Source organism: Eschrichtius robustus, chromosome 6, assembly GCF_028021215.1.
Source record: "Eschrichtius robustus isolate mEscRob2 chromosome 6, mEscRob2.pri, whole genome shotgun sequence".
In the NCBI taxonomy this organism is placed as follows: Eukaryota; Metazoa; Chordata; class Mammalia; order Artiodactyla; family Eschrichtiidae; genus Eschrichtius; species Eschrichtius robustus.
Genome location: NC_090829.1, coordinates 145,294,249 through 145,312,283, shown reverse-complemented (window position 1 = coordinate 145,312,283; position 18,035 = coordinate 145,294,249). Strand labels below are relative to the sequence as shown.

The window sequence follows — 18,035 nt, the reverse complement described above, 5'->3', positions numbered from 1 at the left end:
CACAGCCCCTCCCCCTGCCCCCCTTCCCCCACCCCCTGGACTGAGTTCGGAGTCTGCAGTCCACGTGGGCCACAGCGGGGGAGGGAAAGGCACTGTTTCAGCATCAGTACCCAAGAAAGACTAAGGAAAACCTTCCAGTCATCTTAAAACTTGTAAGAAAAGTTAATGGAAAACTCGTGGGAGCTAAAATTGCAATAAGCTACGTAGGAGAGATGTTTTGTTTGTTCTACCATTCATCAGTGAGGGGGGCCACAGAGCCAGCCACTAAACATGCTGCCTTGGGGCCACTTTGGAGGCGGGCGTTCTCAGGTCCCAGAGCCCAAGGGTCCGCGCAGCCGAGGTCCTAGCACTCTCCCAGCTTCTCCCCCAGCCTCTCCCTCCCGGGCAGCAACGGCACATCCTGCAGGGCTGGCGCAGGACCTGACGACCAGCACAAGTGTCCACCAGGGTGCCAGGGGCCGGCAGGGACAGGACCACATACACCTGCCCTCGGGGCACGGCAGGCTTCTGAGCCCCAGGGGGCCACTCTTGAGCACAGGCAAAGGACTCATCCTGAGCCTGCGTCCTCATCAGAAAAACACAAGTAACATTCGCTCCACACGATGGGAAGAGAACTGAACAGTGAGGGATTTTTAAGTGCTCAGCTCAGAGCCGACATGCATAATAGCAATGATAAGAGTGATGGATGAGGGGCTTCCCTGGTGGCGCAGTGGTTAAGAATCCACCTGCCAGTGCCGGAGACACAGGTTCGAGCCCTGGTCCAGGAAGATCCCACAACTAAGCCCGTGAACCACAACTACTGAGCCTGCGCTCTAGAGCCCACGAGCCACAACTACTGAGCCTGCGCGCCACAACTACTGAAGCCCATGCGCCTAGAGCCTGTGCTCCCAACGAGAGAAGCCACTGCAATGAGAAGCCCGTGCACCGCAACGAAGAATAGCCCCCGCTCGCCGCTACCAAAGAAAGCCCGCGTGCAGCAATGAAGACCCAACGCAGCCAAAAGTAAAATAAATAAAAATAAAAATAAATAAATTTTAAAAAATAAAATAAATGTTTAAAAAAAAAAAGAGTGATGGATGAGCCCCGCTGCCCCCCCCACCCTGCTCCACTCACCTCATCCTTCCACTCATCAAACCACATTGTGGTTTGTAACTTCCATTTCTCTGATGACTAATTAAGTTGCACATCTTTTCAGGTGTTTATTAAACATTTGGACATCTTTTGAGAGGTGCCAGTTCAAGTCACAAACGAACGATTTGCCTTAAATTTCAATACTGATGATTACTAGCTTGGGTGGGGGGGGTGGTTATATCTTTCCTGCCTCTAAAAAATGGTAAGTCATAAATGCATAACTGAAAAGTCATTTCTTTTTGTAAATGTTGAGTTAATCTTGCTGGATGCTTGGTTATAAATCTGACTGTCCCGGAGCTGAAAAGCACGTCTCCAACTTACCACTCTTCTCCCCGTCCCTTTTCCCAGCCCTCAATTGCTACAGAACTTTGAGGTCCCGTCCCCAGAAAAGAGGGAGAGCAAACTGATTTCCATCTCCAACCTCCCCCAATCCCATCTTTCTGGGAGAGGTCTGGTTGATGACCAGGGCCCCCGGTCACCCTCCTCCAGAAGCAAACCAGTGTTGAGGACACATGCCTGCCATGTACGATGCAACATGCTTCATACATCAAAAGGCTCTTGGTGCCACCCACAGCCCCCGCGGCCATCGCAGGCCACATCTTGGGCAGTGGCAGTTACGAGGGAGAGAATCCTTTTAGCCCCAAGTATAGTTCACCCATTGCCAGATGATAATCAAAAGGAAGGGAATACATGGAGAGCTCAACTTTAGGATACAATGTAGTTTGATTTTCTTTTGCACAGAACAGAAGCTTGCAACAATTTAACAGCTAAAGCCACAAGCTGTGTACTAAATCAATAATGAGCAAAAAAAGCAAATAAACTTTTGTTGATTCAGAATGTTGGAGGTGAGGTGCTCAGAGAACGCAGTAGCTGAGAGCTGCCATGTACCTCATATATTTCCAGTTATCCAGTGAGCACTCATAATAAAATACTTAATTATAAAGAGACACTAAACAAAGTAATTTTAACTGCAGTGCTCCACTCATATATTTAAGCAACATTATTTTCAATAAGCCATGACTATAAATATAAAAAGTATGCGACTGACACCGGCTTGCATTCATGCTATTCACATCCCCAGCGCTTGTTCTTAACCGGCTAGGCTAGTCGCTATCAGCACACCGTGTAACTATTACACATGAGGGGAAACTGCCTGCCCACCGAGAGCTGGGATCCCGCAGTGAAGCTTGTAAACTTCCAAACATAATGGCTGCACTCGCTCTCTGCAGAAAGCACTTTAAGTGACAGATGTCTCCTGGGTCCAAAGAAGAAATGGCAGGGGGAGGCCTTCTGGTCAAGGCTGGATTAATACAAAAGGAACCTGTCACTCAGTCACCTAACGCAGCAGATCCCCGAGAACGCGTCTGCGCGCAGAAGGTGAGGTCAGCGTGGAGTCTGAAAGGCAGGTCCTGGACGGCCCGAAGCCAGGACACGGGAGCACAGGAGAGGGCCGGGTCACTGGCGGTCACTCTGCGGCCAGGTTCTGTCCTCAGCCCCGGAGGAACCAAGGCCACCTGACCAGTGTTCTCGGCCACAGCTGCCGATTACCACTGGGCTTCCCGGAGGATCTACCTACAGGAGCAGAACATCCTGACGGCAAACATGCTCCCCGACCTCCGGGTCACACTCCAGCCCTGGACGACTCAGCTGGACAGCTACGTCCATCTCCAAAAGACCCACGGACTTGCAGGTCTGCTAACAAAAGCGGGGTCCAGCTCTGCTGGGGGGACGCCCATTCTTCACTTCCCGAGATGCCCTCCACCCAGCAGCAGTTTTAGCTTGGCCCCTTCACTCATCCCTCCAGGAGCAAACAGAAGGGGAACCGCGTTACCTGGACTTTTTCATCTGTATTCAGATTATAATAAATATCCTTTGGCTGTAAGAAAACTTTAAAGTGTATACCCCTTTAAGAAAATCCAACAATGTGTTAAGGCCCGGCTGTGCCCTGCTCGGTCCCTTCAATGTCACTGAAGCTGGATCAGCGAGCCTGGCTCTCAGGGCGATAGACTTCTGTGTCTGCCGACAGAGCCAGGTCCAGACCACTGGGGCAGAACCCACTCCAGGGCTGCTCCAGGGAACAGGAATAAACACACATGTGCACACACACGCACGCACATACACACACACACACACGCACACACGCACACACACACGCGGCTCAAGCATCAGGTGCCTCCCTCTCCTGACTCACCGCGGCCCAGGGTCAGCAGGGTCAGCGGGGTCCGCAATCGTCCTCAGAGGTTTCCAACTTGAAGGCCTGAGAGTTAAAGACAAACACAAATGTACTTAGGCAGGACTGGAAAAACACTCAGTGAATAAACTACGTGCAGTTACTTTAAAATCAAAAAGACTGCACATCAGGCAAGCAGACAGCTATGAATGAACTTGATTCAGGTCCCGATGACCTGAACGGTCCACTAACTTAAGCAAACACCAGGGACACAGCCTATCAGGCCTTTCCAAGTGCTGTTACTTCCCCCCGCCTGATAAGGAGGCCCAACAGATGGCCCATAAATGAACAAACCGGAGAGACGCAGGGACCACACCCCAGGACGGACCGCGAAGCAATTCCAACCTCCCCTGCAGGCTCACAGGAACAGCTGAAGGTAGGCCACCTCCTGATGGACGGACAAGGAGAACAGCCTCCAGGCCTCCCGGCCCCTCTGGGCGCTGAGGCTCCCGTTCCCAGGACGGCAACCGTGCCGACCTCGCCTGCACTCTCCTCCCTCCCAAACCCACCAACCCTGCAGGAGGGGCTCCCGCCAGGCCAGCCCAGCCTGCCACTGATAAAGCCAAACCCAGGCCTACCGGCTAATTTTAGTCCTTGTTTTTGTTTGTTTGTTTTGAACTGTGGTAAAATACACATAAAAATCACCATTTAAACCATTTTCCAGTGTACAGTTCAGTGGGGTTAAGTCCATTCACACTGTTGTGCGGCCATCACCACGGTCCATCCACAGAACTTTCCATCTTCCCAAACTGAAACTCTGTGCCCATGAAACACTCCCTCCCATCCCCTCCCCAGGCCCTGGCCCCCACCGTCCTGCTGTCTGTCCTTACGAACTTGATGACCCTAAGGACCTCATATAAATGGAATCACACAGTATTTGTCCTTTTGAGTCTGGTTTATTTCACTGCACGTAATGTCCTCAAGGTTCATTCATGTCGTAGCATGTGTCATAATTTTGCTTTTAAGGCTGAATAATATTACATTGTATGCAAATACAACATTTTTGTCTTCTATAAACCTAATAGCTTTAGCTTTCATATTTAGGTCTGGGTGACCAGACCATTTTGAGTTAATTTTTTAATATGGGATGAAGTTGGGCGAAGGTTCACCGTTTTTGCATATTGCTGTCCAATAGTCCTGGCACCAGCTGTGGAAAATACTATCACTTCCCCATTGAATTACGTTGAAACTTTTGTTGGAAATCAATTTACTATAAATGTGTGGGTTAGTTTCTGGAATCTACTCCGTTCCAGTGATCTGCATGTATACCTTTTTGCTGTTCCACAATGTCTAGATTACCATAGAAGTAGAGGAAGTCTTAAAGCCAGGCACTCTTTTCTTTGCCTCTTCAAATTTATTGGAGCTCTCCTAGGTCCTTAGATTTCCAATGTAAATTTTAGAATAAGCTTGTAAATTTCTACAAAAAGCCTTGCCAGGATTTTGATTGTGATTGCACTGAATCTATATAACAGTTTTGGTAGAATTGACATTTTAGTAACATTGGGTCCTGTGGTCCATTAACATAGTATAGCTCCCCATTTATTTAGGTCTGCTTTAATTTCTCTTGGCACTATTTTGTTATATTTATCCCTAAGAATTTCATATTTTTGATGCTACTGTAAATGTTGTTTTGTTACAGCTTTTAACTATTCGGTGCTAGTATGTAGAAATAAAATTAATTTTGTTATAATGACCTTGTGTCCTGTAAATTCACCGGACTCACCTACTGGTTCTAGTAACTTTGTGGATTTCTTAGGATTTTCCACATAGGCCATCATGCCATCTGTGAATAAAGATATTTTTACTTCTTTTTTCCCCTTCTGTATGTCTTTGCTTTCTTTTTCTTGCCTTATTCTTCTAGTATAATGTTGAATGAGAGTGGTGAATAAGAGCAGATGTCCTTGCCTTGCTCCCAATATAGAAGGAAAGCTTCAGTCTTTCACCATTATGTAGGATGTTAGCTGTAGGTTTTTCATAGATGCCCTTTATTAGACTGAGGTCATCTACTTCTAGTTTGCTGAGAGATTTTTTTTTTTTTACCACAAATGAGTATTAAATGCTTTTTTTTTTTTTTTGCACCACTGAGATAGTCATACGGTTTTCTTTTTTGTCCGTTAATAAAGTGAATTATAATGACTGATTTTGAATGTTAAACCAACTTTGCATTCCTGGGATAAATCCCACTTGGTTATGGTGCAGTAGACTTTCTACATATTGCTGGGTTTGATTTGCTAAAATTTTCTAATTCAGGCAGGATTTTGTTCATGATGGATATTGGTCCATAGCCTGTGTGGTTTTGGTACCAGGGTGATGCTGGCCTCATAAAATGAGCTAAGAAGTGTTCCCTCCTCCTCTAATTACTGGAGGACTTTGTGTAGAATTGGTACTATTTCTTCCTTAAATGTTTGATAGAATTCATCAACGATGTCATCTGGGCCAAGAGTTTTCTTTGTTAGAAGGTTTTTATATGCAAATTGAATTTTTTTATAGATTCAGGGTTATTTGGGTTATCTATTTTGACTTGAATACGTTTTAGTGATTTCTTTTGCTCCAGGAATGTGTCCCTTTCATCTGTGTTGTCACATCTCCTGGCATGGAGCATTGCAGAATATTCCCTTAGGATCTCTAGTGACTCTTCCCCTCTCAGTTCTGATTTTGGTAGTTTTTCTTCTCTCTTTTTTGTCTGATCAGTCTAATTAGGGGTTTACCAATTTTAATGACTCTTTCAAAGAACCAACTTTCGGTTTCATTGATATTTTTCTACCGTTTGTTTTCTATCTCATTGATTTTTGCTCTTTGTTATTTCTTTCCTTTGTTTACTTTTTCTTAAGGTTGAACCTTAAATCATTGATTTGAGAACTGTTTTATGTTCTAATACGATCATTTAATGCTATGGATGCCTAAGCACTATTTTACCTGCATTCCACAAATTCTGATACCTTATGTTTTAACTTTCACTCAGTTCATAATGTTATCAAACTTCCCTTGTGACTTTTTCTTTGACCATGGGCTATTTAAAAGTGTCTTTATTGAGTTTTCAAATATTTGAGGATTTTTCCAGATATCTTTCAATTACTGACTTCTAGTTTAATTCTCTGTTGATCACAGAAAATACTTCCTATGGTTTCAGTCCTTTTTCAATTACTGAGATTTTTTTCATGGGCCAGAAGTTGGTCTACCTTGGTGAAAGCTCCATGTGTACTTGCAAAGAATATGTGTCCTGCTGTTGTTGGATGGGTGTTCTATCAACACCAGTCAAGTCAAACTGATTGATGGTGTTGTTCAAGTCTTCTCTGTCTTTACTGATTTTCTGTCTATTTGTTCTGTCAGTTATTGAAAGAGGCGTGTCGAAATCTCCAATTGTAATTGTGGATTTGTCTAATTCTCCTTTCAGTTCTATCAGTTTTTGCAGTATGTATTTTGAAGCTCTTGTTAAGTGCACATATATTCAATATATTATGTTCACTTGATGAACTGACCCCTTTTATCACTATGAGGAGACATTCTCTTCCCTGGCAATATTTCTTGTCCTGAAATATAACTTGTCTGATATTAATATATCCACTTGGGCTATCTTGTGATTCATGTTGGCATGGTATCTATCTTTCTAACCCTTTACTTTTAACCTATCTCTGTCTTCATATTTAATGTGGAAAGCACTTTTACCTAATCTTTTCTATCTGCTCTGACACTCTGACAAAATGCCTTTTATTTGGAGTTTTCAGGCCATCCATATTTGATGTGATTATTGATATGGTTGGGATTAAATCTATTATCGTTCTATCTGTCCTATCTGGATTTGTTTGTTTCATTTTCTCCTTTTTTCTTTCTTCTTCTGGATTAGGGATTTTTTTAAGATTCCATTTTATTTCCATTATTAGTTTATTAGCTATACCTCTTTGTTGTTTTTTTAACGGTTGCCCTAGAATTTACAATGTATATCTTTAGTATATCACTGTCTACTTTCCAATAGTATTATAATACTTCACATGTATTTTAAGAACTTTACTAGTTTCCATTTCCCCACTTCTAGATTTTCGGCTATATTACTGCCATACCTCTTACTTCTACTTATAAACTCTATAAAACATTGTTAGTACTTTTACTTTAAACAGTAAATTATCTTTTAAAGGACTTTTTTAAATGAGAGGACAAAACTCTTTTACATTTTCCTGCATTTCTGCTACTCTTTATTCCTTCAGATCCAAATTCCTGTCTGGTGTCACTTTCCTTGTCCCCAGAGGACTTCCTCTATATTTTCTGGAGTTCAAGTCAGCTGGTGATAAATTATTTTCAGCTTTTAAAGGTCTAAAAAAGTCTTTATTTGGCTTTCACTTTGGAAAGAGACTGTTAGCTACGGGATTGTAGGCTGAAGCTTTTTTTCTTTCTGTATCTTGAAGATGCCCTTCCATTCTCTTCTGAATTGCACCACTTCTGACAAGAAGTCCACTGTGACTTCATCTCTGTTTCCTCTGTACAGTGTAGGTTTTTGCCTCTGGCTGCTTTTAAGATCTTCTGCCTTTAAGATTTCCAGAAATTTGATTCTGATGTACATGGGTGTAGTTCTCTTCATGTTTCTTCTGCCTGGGATTTACTGATCTTCTTGAAAATCAGTTTTCATCAAATTTGCAAAATTTTAGCCATTATTTTTTTCAAATATTTTCCGTCACACACACCTCTTTTCTGGAATTCAATTTCATGTTTGTTATCCCTCTTTATACGGTTCCACTGATGCTGCAGCTTTTTTCCCCTGTCCTTTTCCTGTGTTTCATTTCAGAAAGTTTCTAGTGATATGTCTTCAAGAATACTGAAGATAAATATTGGGTCTGAGTGTCTGACCCACTATGAACCCCACCCAGTGCGTTTTCCTCTCTAGAAGATTTGGGTCTTTTTTATATCTTCTATTTTCTCCTCATTCTGTGCATATTCTCTCTGTGTCATTGGACACATGGGGCATATTTATAACAGACATTTTTAGCATCCTTCTATGCTAATTCTACCATCTGGATAGTTGTGGATCCACCTGGATCTGTTTCCAGTTGATTTTTCTTGACTTCTGGGTTATGTTTTCCCACCTGTTTGCATGACAAGTAATTTTTGCTTGGTTCCTGGACACTGTGAACACGGCGTGTCGGGGGGTGAGCTTGTCGTGGTCCCTCAAATATTGTCAGGCTTTGTTTGGGAGTGTCATTAACTTTCTCAGAGTTGTTTGACCTTCTCAAGCTTTGTTTCTGTGGGTCCTGAGCAGATTTGCATCTGGTGTGGAGGCGATGGCCTCTGAGGTCCCTACCCGACACCCTCTGAGCTGTGAGGTCTTTCCACCTGGCTGGTGAGAACACAACTTCATTCACAGCCCGTGTGAACTGAGGGAACAGTTCTATCTACTCCTTTCCAGGCTCCCCCGACTTTGGTGGCATCCCACACACGTGCGCAGATCACCACAGTCTAAGAACGAGTCGGGAGGTACCGTTCTCAGCTCTCTAGAGCTCCTGAGTCATGCAATCCTATCCCCTCCAGTATCCCCACAAATTCCAGCCTTCATGGAGTCCCTGAACGCCAGCCTCTGTCTCCACCTGCCCTCCCTGTGCTCAGCTGGCCGCTACAGGTGATAAGCTGGGAGAGGGGTGCCCCACTCACACCCTCTCGTGGGGTCACCGTCCGGTGCTCCTGCTGGGCATGTTTGAAGTCGGTAGCCTCACACACTTTTGTTTGTTTTCCTTTGTTTAAGGTGGGATGTGCGGTCTGGTCCCTTTCATCCCATCACGGCTAGATGTGGATGTTGGGATCTTGCATTTTCATTCCATTTCTCACTCATCCATAGTGGGCAGCGCTAGCGGACGTGACCGCTGCACCTTAGCTGAGAAGTGCTGATCAGCACATCAGAGGCAGAGGCTGCAGCTGCACAGAATGGAGATGCCTGCAACGTCTGGAGAGACGACCAGCGACTCTCCTGCACGCGGGTGGATGGAGGGGGGTCCGGGCGGGGGCAACAGCACGAGGCAGGAGGGCGCAGCTCAGAACCAGCGGCAGGTGGCAGGCCCCTTCCTGAGACGTTCCGTACGGCCTGGCACGCAGGCACCGACCGCTCAGCCTTGTCAGAACTCTTTCTACATTCTGGTACCATCCCCTTGTCCGATGTGTGATTTGCAAATATTTTCTCCCATCCTGTGGGTTGTCTTTTCACTTTCTTGAAGCACAAAGGCTTTTAATTTTGATCTCAGAAGCCAGAGAAAAAAGGCGGGTTATCTGCAAAGGAGAGACAGCCTGACAATGATTTGTTCACATATGAAGGATGTCAATGGCCAGCACAGGCTGTCATCAGTGTGATAGAAGGACCTGACTGGCAACCCAGAGTCTACAACCAGCAAATGCATCTCTGAAGGAGCAGGGAAGTCTAAACAAAAGTGGGGAAGGCTTGCCACCAGCAGAATCTAACTAAAGGAATTTCTAATGCACGTACACTTCAAGCAGGAAGAAGTGATCTCAGATGGAAAGTCAAAGATGAGAAAAAAATAAAGAGCAAAGAAAGTGGCAGATATACCTACAAATCAAAAACAGAAGTAATACTAAGGATACAGCAACAAAGGTTTGTGAGGTTAAAAACATTAAATACACAATAACACATGAGTTGGAAGGGAAAGTTAGGGGTGATCTCAGTCCTTGGATCGCCCCTGAAAAGTAAAGTACTAGTTAATTTGACGTTCGATAAGTAAGAATGTTGTAATTTCTGGGAAAACCATCAAAGGAACAGAAAGAGTCTATAACTTCCTAGTGGTAGTGGTCAAAAAAAAAAGAAACAAAGAAAAAAGAAAGGATCAATCATCAATTCAAAAAACAGCAAGAAAGGAGAAGGGAAGAAAAAAGAAACATAGCACAGATAAAACAGTCAGTAAAATATAAGATGGTAGATTTAAACTCAAATCTATCTGTAATTACATTTAAAGTAAACCAAATAAAGACTCCAGCTTAAAAAAATTTTAATTGTCAGAATTTTTTAAAGAGATTATCAAACTTCAGTTAAAAAAAACACTTTAATTATATGCTGTTTATGAGGTACATCTAAGACATAAAAATACAAAAGGGTTAAAAATAAAAGAATAGAAAGAGTCTACAAGACAAGTACTACCCAAAGCTTCAGCTACATGAATTTCAGACAAAGCAGACTTACAGGCAAAAAACACTAGAAGAGATGGACAGATACTTCATTCATAAAGAAGATACCACAATTTTAAAACTGTGTCATTAGTATAACACAGCCCCAAACATATAAAGCAAAAATTAATAGAAATGATGGACTTCCTTGGTGGTGCAGTGGTTAAGAATCCGCCTGCCAACGCAGGGGACACGGGTTTGATCCCTGGTCTGGGATTCCACAAGCCGCGGAGCAACTAAGCGCGTGCGCCACCACTACTGAGCCTGCACTCTAGAGCCCGCGAGCCATGACTACTGAAGCCCGTGTGCCTGGAGCCCGTGCTCCGCAACAAAGAGAAGCCACCGCAGTGAGAAGCCTGCGCGCCGCAACAAAGACCCAACACAGCCGAAAATTAATTAATTAATTAATTTTTAAAAATTCAATTTATAAATTGATAGAAATGCAAGAATTATAGGCAAATACACAGTGATAACTAGAGAGTCTAACGGACCTCTCTCTGTATTTGATAGAATAGATAGATACAAGAAATCAACGAGGATACAAGAGTTGGCGAACATTTTCTGGAAAGGGCCAAATAGTAAATATTTTAGATTTTTTGGGCCAAACGGTCTCTATTGAAACTACTCAACCAAGTCACAGTGCAAAACAGCCATAGACAATACATAAACCAATGGGTGTGGATGTGATCTCATAAGAATTTATTTCTAGAAGCAAGTGGCGAGCCAGATTTGGCCCATGTGCTACAGTTTGCCGAGGCCTAACATAGACAGTTTAAACAGCATGATAACGAACCTACCACAACTAATCTCACCAACCGCAGAATACAGTCTGTTCAAAGATGCACAGAGCATTTCCAAAATTTGACCATATGCTGGGCCATAAAACAAGTCTTAACAAATTTCAGAAGACAGGCATCAGTATCAGAGTATATTCTTAGACCAAAATGTACTGATGCAAAAAAAAAAAAAAAAAGGCAACAAAAAGATATTTGGAAAAATTCTCATATGCTTAGAAATTCAAAACAGTTATTGACAATCAAAAAATAAATCAATTAGATACTAGAAAATCTACTGAATGGAAGAGTAACAAAAATGTGTCATATCACGACTTATAGGATGCAGCGAAAAGTTCTTAAAGGGATCAAAGGTTATACTTAAGTGTGTGGTAGAAAATTTCAGAAGGCTGAAAACAAATGACCTAAAACATAAGTTAGAAAAACAGAAAGTGAATCAAAAGGAAGGAAGGAAATAACTTAGAAAGCAGAAATTAATGAAATATAAAGCATACAGAAAACCACAAAGGTGGTTCTTTGAACGGATCAGTACAAGTGGCAGAGTTTTGGCAAGAGAATCAAGAGAAAGAGAGAGATGGCATGGACGACGTCAGGAGCGAGGAGGAGGAGGTATAAGCAAACGCTGCGGAAATTTTTAAGAGGGAATTATGAGCAGCTTTGGAGCAATAAACTTGAAAACAGAGCTAACAGGACAAATTCCTAGGAAGAGCAATTGACCAAAAAGATACAGAAAACCCAAAGAACAGGCTAACTTTAAAAACCTGAAGCAGAAGTCACAAGCCGCCGCCAGGACCCTGGAAACCTAGGCCCTTGCCTGTGCCCCTCACCTGGGGACCACCACCCTCGCAGACGCCCGGCACCGCTGGGCCTGCCTGGCTGGAGCCTGGGCCCTCAGACCCAAAGGACAGCATGACAACGTCTCCCTCAAATCGCCTTGTGTAAGAAACCAGCCATCACGAGTGGAGAAGACGTTTAACTGAAAGTTGGTTACTCAAGAACCAAGTGTGAGCTTGGAGATCTAATCTCACCGCGGTGGAGACAGAGCAAGCTGTGCGTGAACAGGGTGTCCGGACACCCGGGGATCCCCCTCGGGCCCGAGCCCCACGCCACCTGCGGGGCCAGGGGACACTGTCCAGACCCCAGTCCCACTGCCACAACCGCCCCCTAGCTGGAACAAGCCCCTGTTCTTCGGTAAGACGAGTGCTTCCATTCCAACAAGGTCTCCGGGGGTGAAGGTTATGCTTCTGAAGGAAACACAGAGCCTCACTGTTAGCTGATTATTAAGGGTAACGGGGGAGAAGCGAGGACAGAGGCAGAGAGTCAACATGTACAACGAGCCGCCGACGCCGACCCAGGCCAGGCCCGCGCTCCAGGTCAACCCTCAGCTGCCCCAGAGCGCAGCCCCGGCCAGGCCCGCCCCGTCCAGCCCGCACGGCCCACGCAGGCCAGCGAGGGGCGGGACGGGCTGCCGGTCGTTCAGCTGCGGAGACCATCGCGCTCCACTGAGAAGCCGCCGAACGTACGGAAGCACGAGTAGGAGGTACACAAAGACGAGATTCACGTTCCACATGTTTCCATCGATGAGTTGGTCATGAAAGCTTATATGCTGAGAAAGGTACTACCCCCATCGCCGGCTCACAATCAAATGTTTCATGACACAGACGGGGGAGGGGGGAGGGGGGAGGGGAAGAGTGGGGTTGGAGAAGAGGGAAGGGGGAGGGGCCCCAGCCCCCCCAGCCCCCCCAGTCCCCCCAGCCCAGGGACTCTTCTGGGCTGTCAGGGACAGGGTAGCACATGCCTGGTGACAGCGGGGCCCAGCTGGGTCAAGGGTGTCTCAGGAGACAGACACCACGCCCACGGCAGAGAGGAAGGGAAGGTCCCCAGGGCCCCGTGCCCCCCAGGGGCTGTGAGCAGGACCACGGCAGAGCCTCCAGGGCCGGCGGCTGAGCGGCAGGAGAAGGTGCTGCGGGGCTGATGGCCTTGGCCTTCCCAGCGGGGCTACAGGGGCCTCAGGAGCCCGGAGCCACGGCCACCGCGCTCTGGGCGCGTCCCTCCCGGAGACCCTGGGGGCCCTGCGCCCCAGCCCCGCCCAGAATCCCCGCGAGGAGCGGACGAGGAGGAGCCCCGCGCGCCCCGGCTTCTCCTCCGAGCGCCCCGCACGAACTCTCACGACGGAGGCAGGCGCTGCTCCTCCAGCTGTCCAGCCTCCGCGGGGCCCTCGCGGGCCGCGCAGCAAGGACAGAGCGAGGCCGGGCTCGGGCTCCAGCCCCAGGGCCCCGAGGACAGACAAGGGTGGGGCTGGGCCGCGCCGAGGGGCTCTCGGGCCGGCGGGTCCCCCGGACCTTCCCGCTCGCTCTGCAGGGATTGCATTACCGGGGTCGGTGCCTGTTGGCTGGTTTTCGGGGGCGGGTCCCCCTGGACTCCTGCTCTCAGAGTTCACGGCCCGACCCCACTTGGAGCAAACACCACGGCCGGGTTGTTGCACACGCTGACCAGTCCAGGAAAGCAGCCACTTCCCCGGGAGACACGCCCGGGGGCGTCCTCTGCCTGTCCCCCTACCACGCCACAGCCGCCAGGGCCGGGGTTCTGACCCGCCCAGGCATTTCCGGACTGGAACACCCATCCTTTTGACATTCTGGGTGTGGACGATCTATGAAATCCATTTCTATACAGCAAAGAAGATCTTACCAAATAGTCTATTAATAATAATATGAGACACACCTGGTGGTTAGTATCTGCCAGACTCTGTTCTGAGCATTTCACGTGTATTAAGTGCACTTGGCCAGAGGCACAGGGTCCCGCAGGGTAGAGACTTACACACTAGAGAAACCTCCCGTGACTCCTGGGGTGCGGGGCCCAAAGATGAAGGACCCGCCCAGGTCATACAGCTCCACCCTCATGAGGCCACTCAGAACCACAAGTAGCATGTCCAGGGGAAACACGACAGGGGCCAAAATGCAATTTTAAATCTCCTAGGGGCCGCATTAAAAAGGAAAAAGAAACAGGCAAACAAGACATGGAAACAACCCAAGTGTCCATCAACAGACAACTGGTTTAAGAATATATATATAGTATTGATATATATATATGTATATATTGAAATATACATGCATACACACACACACACACACACACACACACACAATGGAATATTACTCAGCCGTAAAAAAGAATGAAATAATGCCATTTGCAGCAACATGGATGGACCTAGAGATTATCATACTAAGTGAAGTAAGTCAGACAGAGAAAGGCAAATATCATATGATACCACTCATATGTGGACTCTAAAATGTGATACAAATGAACTCATATACAAAACAGAATTAGACCCACAGACATAGAAAACAAACTTATGGTTACCAAGGGGAAAGAGGGGGAGAGATAAATTAGGAGTTTGGGATTAACAGATACACACTACTATATATAAAATAGATAACCAACAAGGACCTACTGTATAGCACAGGGGACTATACTCAATATCTTGTAATTACCTATAATGGAAAAGAATCTGAGAAAAAGTATGTGTGTGTGTGTGTGTGTATGTGTGTGTATACATACACATAAAAAACGGAATCACTTTGCTGTACACCTGAAACTAACACAATATTGTAAATCAACTAGACTTCAATAAAAAAGAGAAATAGGCAAAAATAATTTAATCATACAGTTTATTTAACCCAATATATCCAAAATATTATCATTTTGACGTCTATTCAATCTAAAAGAATCAGTGAGATATTTTACTTTTTTTTTCACACTAAGTCTGTGAACCTGGTGTGCATTCCTCCCTAACAGCACATCTCAATCCAGACCAGCCACGTCTCAGGTGTGGCTCTGTGGCTCGTGGCCTCACGGGTTCAGACACAACATACTTGCTGTTATTTCCCTCTCGTTCCCTTTTCTGCTTGCATGTTAAGAATTTTAGAAATTTTTAGTTCCACCAACTCTTTGGCCTCCCATGTATCCGCAATGGTTAATTCCTCCACTGGACCGTAGGTACAGGGGCTTCAGTATTCTATGTGTTTCAGATACTAAAGCATTTCTTAATTTGAAAACAAGAAGCTAACCCACTCCTGGAAGTACAATATAATCAACAAGTTACAAATAACAATTATGACAAAATTATTAAATATTTCCAATTTTCTTTTCCTTCTATAAAATTTGGAAGGAGAAGAAGAAACCCATCCCTCTCTGGAAATAAATACACTGTACCTGACAAAGCACGATCACCTAGCAATTCACTTCCTCTTCAATTTTCTTTTCTTCCTAAAAAAGTCTTATTTACAAGAAGCCTCTCTCTTATTCATGTTCTCTCTCCCTCTCCCCTTCCCTGTCTCTCTTTGTCTCTGTCCTGTCTCTGTGTCTCTCTCCCCGTCCCCCCATCACCCAGTTTGGAAGGGTCAACCCTGTAATCACAGCCCGAGCCCGGAACAAATCTCTCTCGTTGAGCACGGCTAACACACTGCTACTTGTCACACGTGTCAAGTTAGACACGATGCCCGATAAAGCTCACCTGAAAGGTCCAGGCCACCACCGCCTGCTCCCTGCACGTCAGCGCACTGGGGTCGGGTTCCTCCCTCTACCTATGTGCTTATTTCGGTTTTTGGTGGATGTATGTGAGTGTGAGTAAAAAGAGTAACTGGCAAAAGTCATTGCTTTAAATACAACTGTGCTACCATCCATGTGATTGCACATTTTGACGTTTATTTTCAAAGGGCCACAGGTGCGTATGTGACACACACACACACACACACACACACACGGCAAGAAAACTGCTGAGAAAAGGAGCTTATCCACTCTGAGCCCATCAGAGTCCCTGAGGACAAAGCGGGACAGGCTCCTTTAGGCCCACTCCACCAAAGGCCTGAAACTGAACTCGCAGCATTAAACAATCAGGACTCCATGCCAAGTCCCGGCTTGATTTTCTCCCAGTGATTCACAAACACAGCCTCGCACCCCTGAGGAGCAACCTCAGAGCCACACAGGGACAGACGGACGAGGTGCCCTGCCCGCTCCCGCCACACAGAGGGCAGGTGGCCCCTGAGGCCCGGCGGCCAGCATCCCTGCTGCCCTCAGGATGCTTTAGAGGAAAGAGAAGCTCCTCTCGGATGTGCTGAGCCATGAAGTGATTCAGCACTGAGGGACACGTCAAGTTGGCACAGAAAGCCAGCACTTCTGCGACGTCAGACAAGCGCGCGGGCTGGAGGACAGCGGCCTCTCCCGTGTTCCAGAAACGCGCCGGACACAGCAGGACGCAGCCTAAGGCCTCCGCCACAGGCTTCTGCAAAAACGGAGAGCAACGCGGACGGACAAAACCCACCATTCTCCTGCTCTGCACCTGAGGGGCACCAGACGAGAGGCAGCCGGGACCCTTGTCAGCTGCCTAGGGACACGGTGGCCGTTTTGGGAACGAGCCTGTGCAGAGCCCAGCCATGTCCATCTCTGCCCTCCCTGCGGCGCTCACGGCCTCGGGTCGCTTGTCCACGTGCTGTTGTCCCCGGGCAGCCCTGCCGGGACGCGCCACTCACCGCCACGCGTGGCATCGCTGCTCCGACACGCGTGCGGCGCCTCGTGTGTGACACCGCTCTGCACAGTACCTTCACACGTGATGCTTTCTAACCCTCACCAGCCCCTGGGGGAGCGATGAGCAGAGGGCCACCACCGAGAGGCATGAAGTCACCTCCCGGGAGCCACTCGAGCCCGCGGCCCATCCCGCAGCTCCCACGGGGAAAGGCCAGCCACCTGCCACGTATTTGCACTGCGGGCCTTAACACACAGGGGACAGCGTCGGTTATGCTACTGCCTACTGCCGCAGTGCACGGTGAAACGCAGGGACAAAGCCCTAGCAGGCTGGATTTCAAAACTGCAAAATAAAGTGGAAATGAGAAAACTATTAGGCACCTAGAATGGTGTTATTCTTTCCAGTATTACTGGTGTGAGTGGAAACAGGCGTGGTCTCTTTGGGGGGTAAGTCGGCCACAGGGCTCAGAAGTGTCTGGCCGTGAGGACCCTGGCTCAGCGATCGCCGGGAGGACTTGCCCTCAGGAAGCCGACCAGGGAAGAGCCGTGCAGGGTGCCCGCCGGACTCCCGACAGGGAGACAGAAACAGCTTCGGTGCCGCCAGCACGGCTGGCTGCAGGCGTCGCTGTCCACACAACGGAGTCAAGCACGGCCCTCGCGGTCTTTACCCAGGGACAGGGGCAGATGGCAAAGGTCAGCAGTGTGACGTGAACCAAGGAACGTGGGCCGCAAAGACAGCCTGTACGACGTGGTCCACGTGTGGGTATATGTGAGCATACGTGTGTGCACGTGTGAGCACGTGTGTGCGTGCGTGTGCATTCCGACTCACACTCGGAATGGGGAAGGCCTCCTGGTGAAGTGAGAGGTCCAAGGTGCAGCGTGCCTCGGGGGAGAAGCCGGGACCAGGCTGGGGGACGTCAAGGACCAGGAAGGGGAGGAGGCATCGGTGGGGCGTCACCACGGGGGCTGGAGCCAGGGAGTGACAGGGACAGTACTGGGGCTACTGAAACAGAACCTCGATGCGCCCTAGGGCAGGAATCTGGTGGGAGCAGAGCTGGAGGCTGGGGACCTTTGGGGGCACCGGAGCAGCCCGTGTGTGGCCTGTCTCGGGGGGAATCAGTGAGGTTCCACGAGGGACAGTGGGGGTTTGGGGGAGAGACACGGAGGAAGGGGTCCCGGCGGGGCAGGGGCCTGGCTTGGACACCAGC

At 47.3% G+C, this 18,035-nt stretch overlaps 1 protein-coding gene across 1 annotated transcript in view; it reads right to left on the bottom strand.

The window, feature by feature from the left end:
- AGPAT3 (1-acylglycerol-3-phosphate O-acyltransferase 3) overlaps positions 1-18,035 on the bottom strand; it is a 90,340-nt gene that overhangs the window by 60,511 nt on the left and 11,794 nt on the right. The window contains exon 2 of the mRNA XM_068547179.1: positions 3,323-3,388. The gene's annotated coding sequence lies outside the window, so the exon portion shown is untranslated. The remainder of the gene's footprint in view (positions 1-3,322; positions 3,389-18,035) is intronic.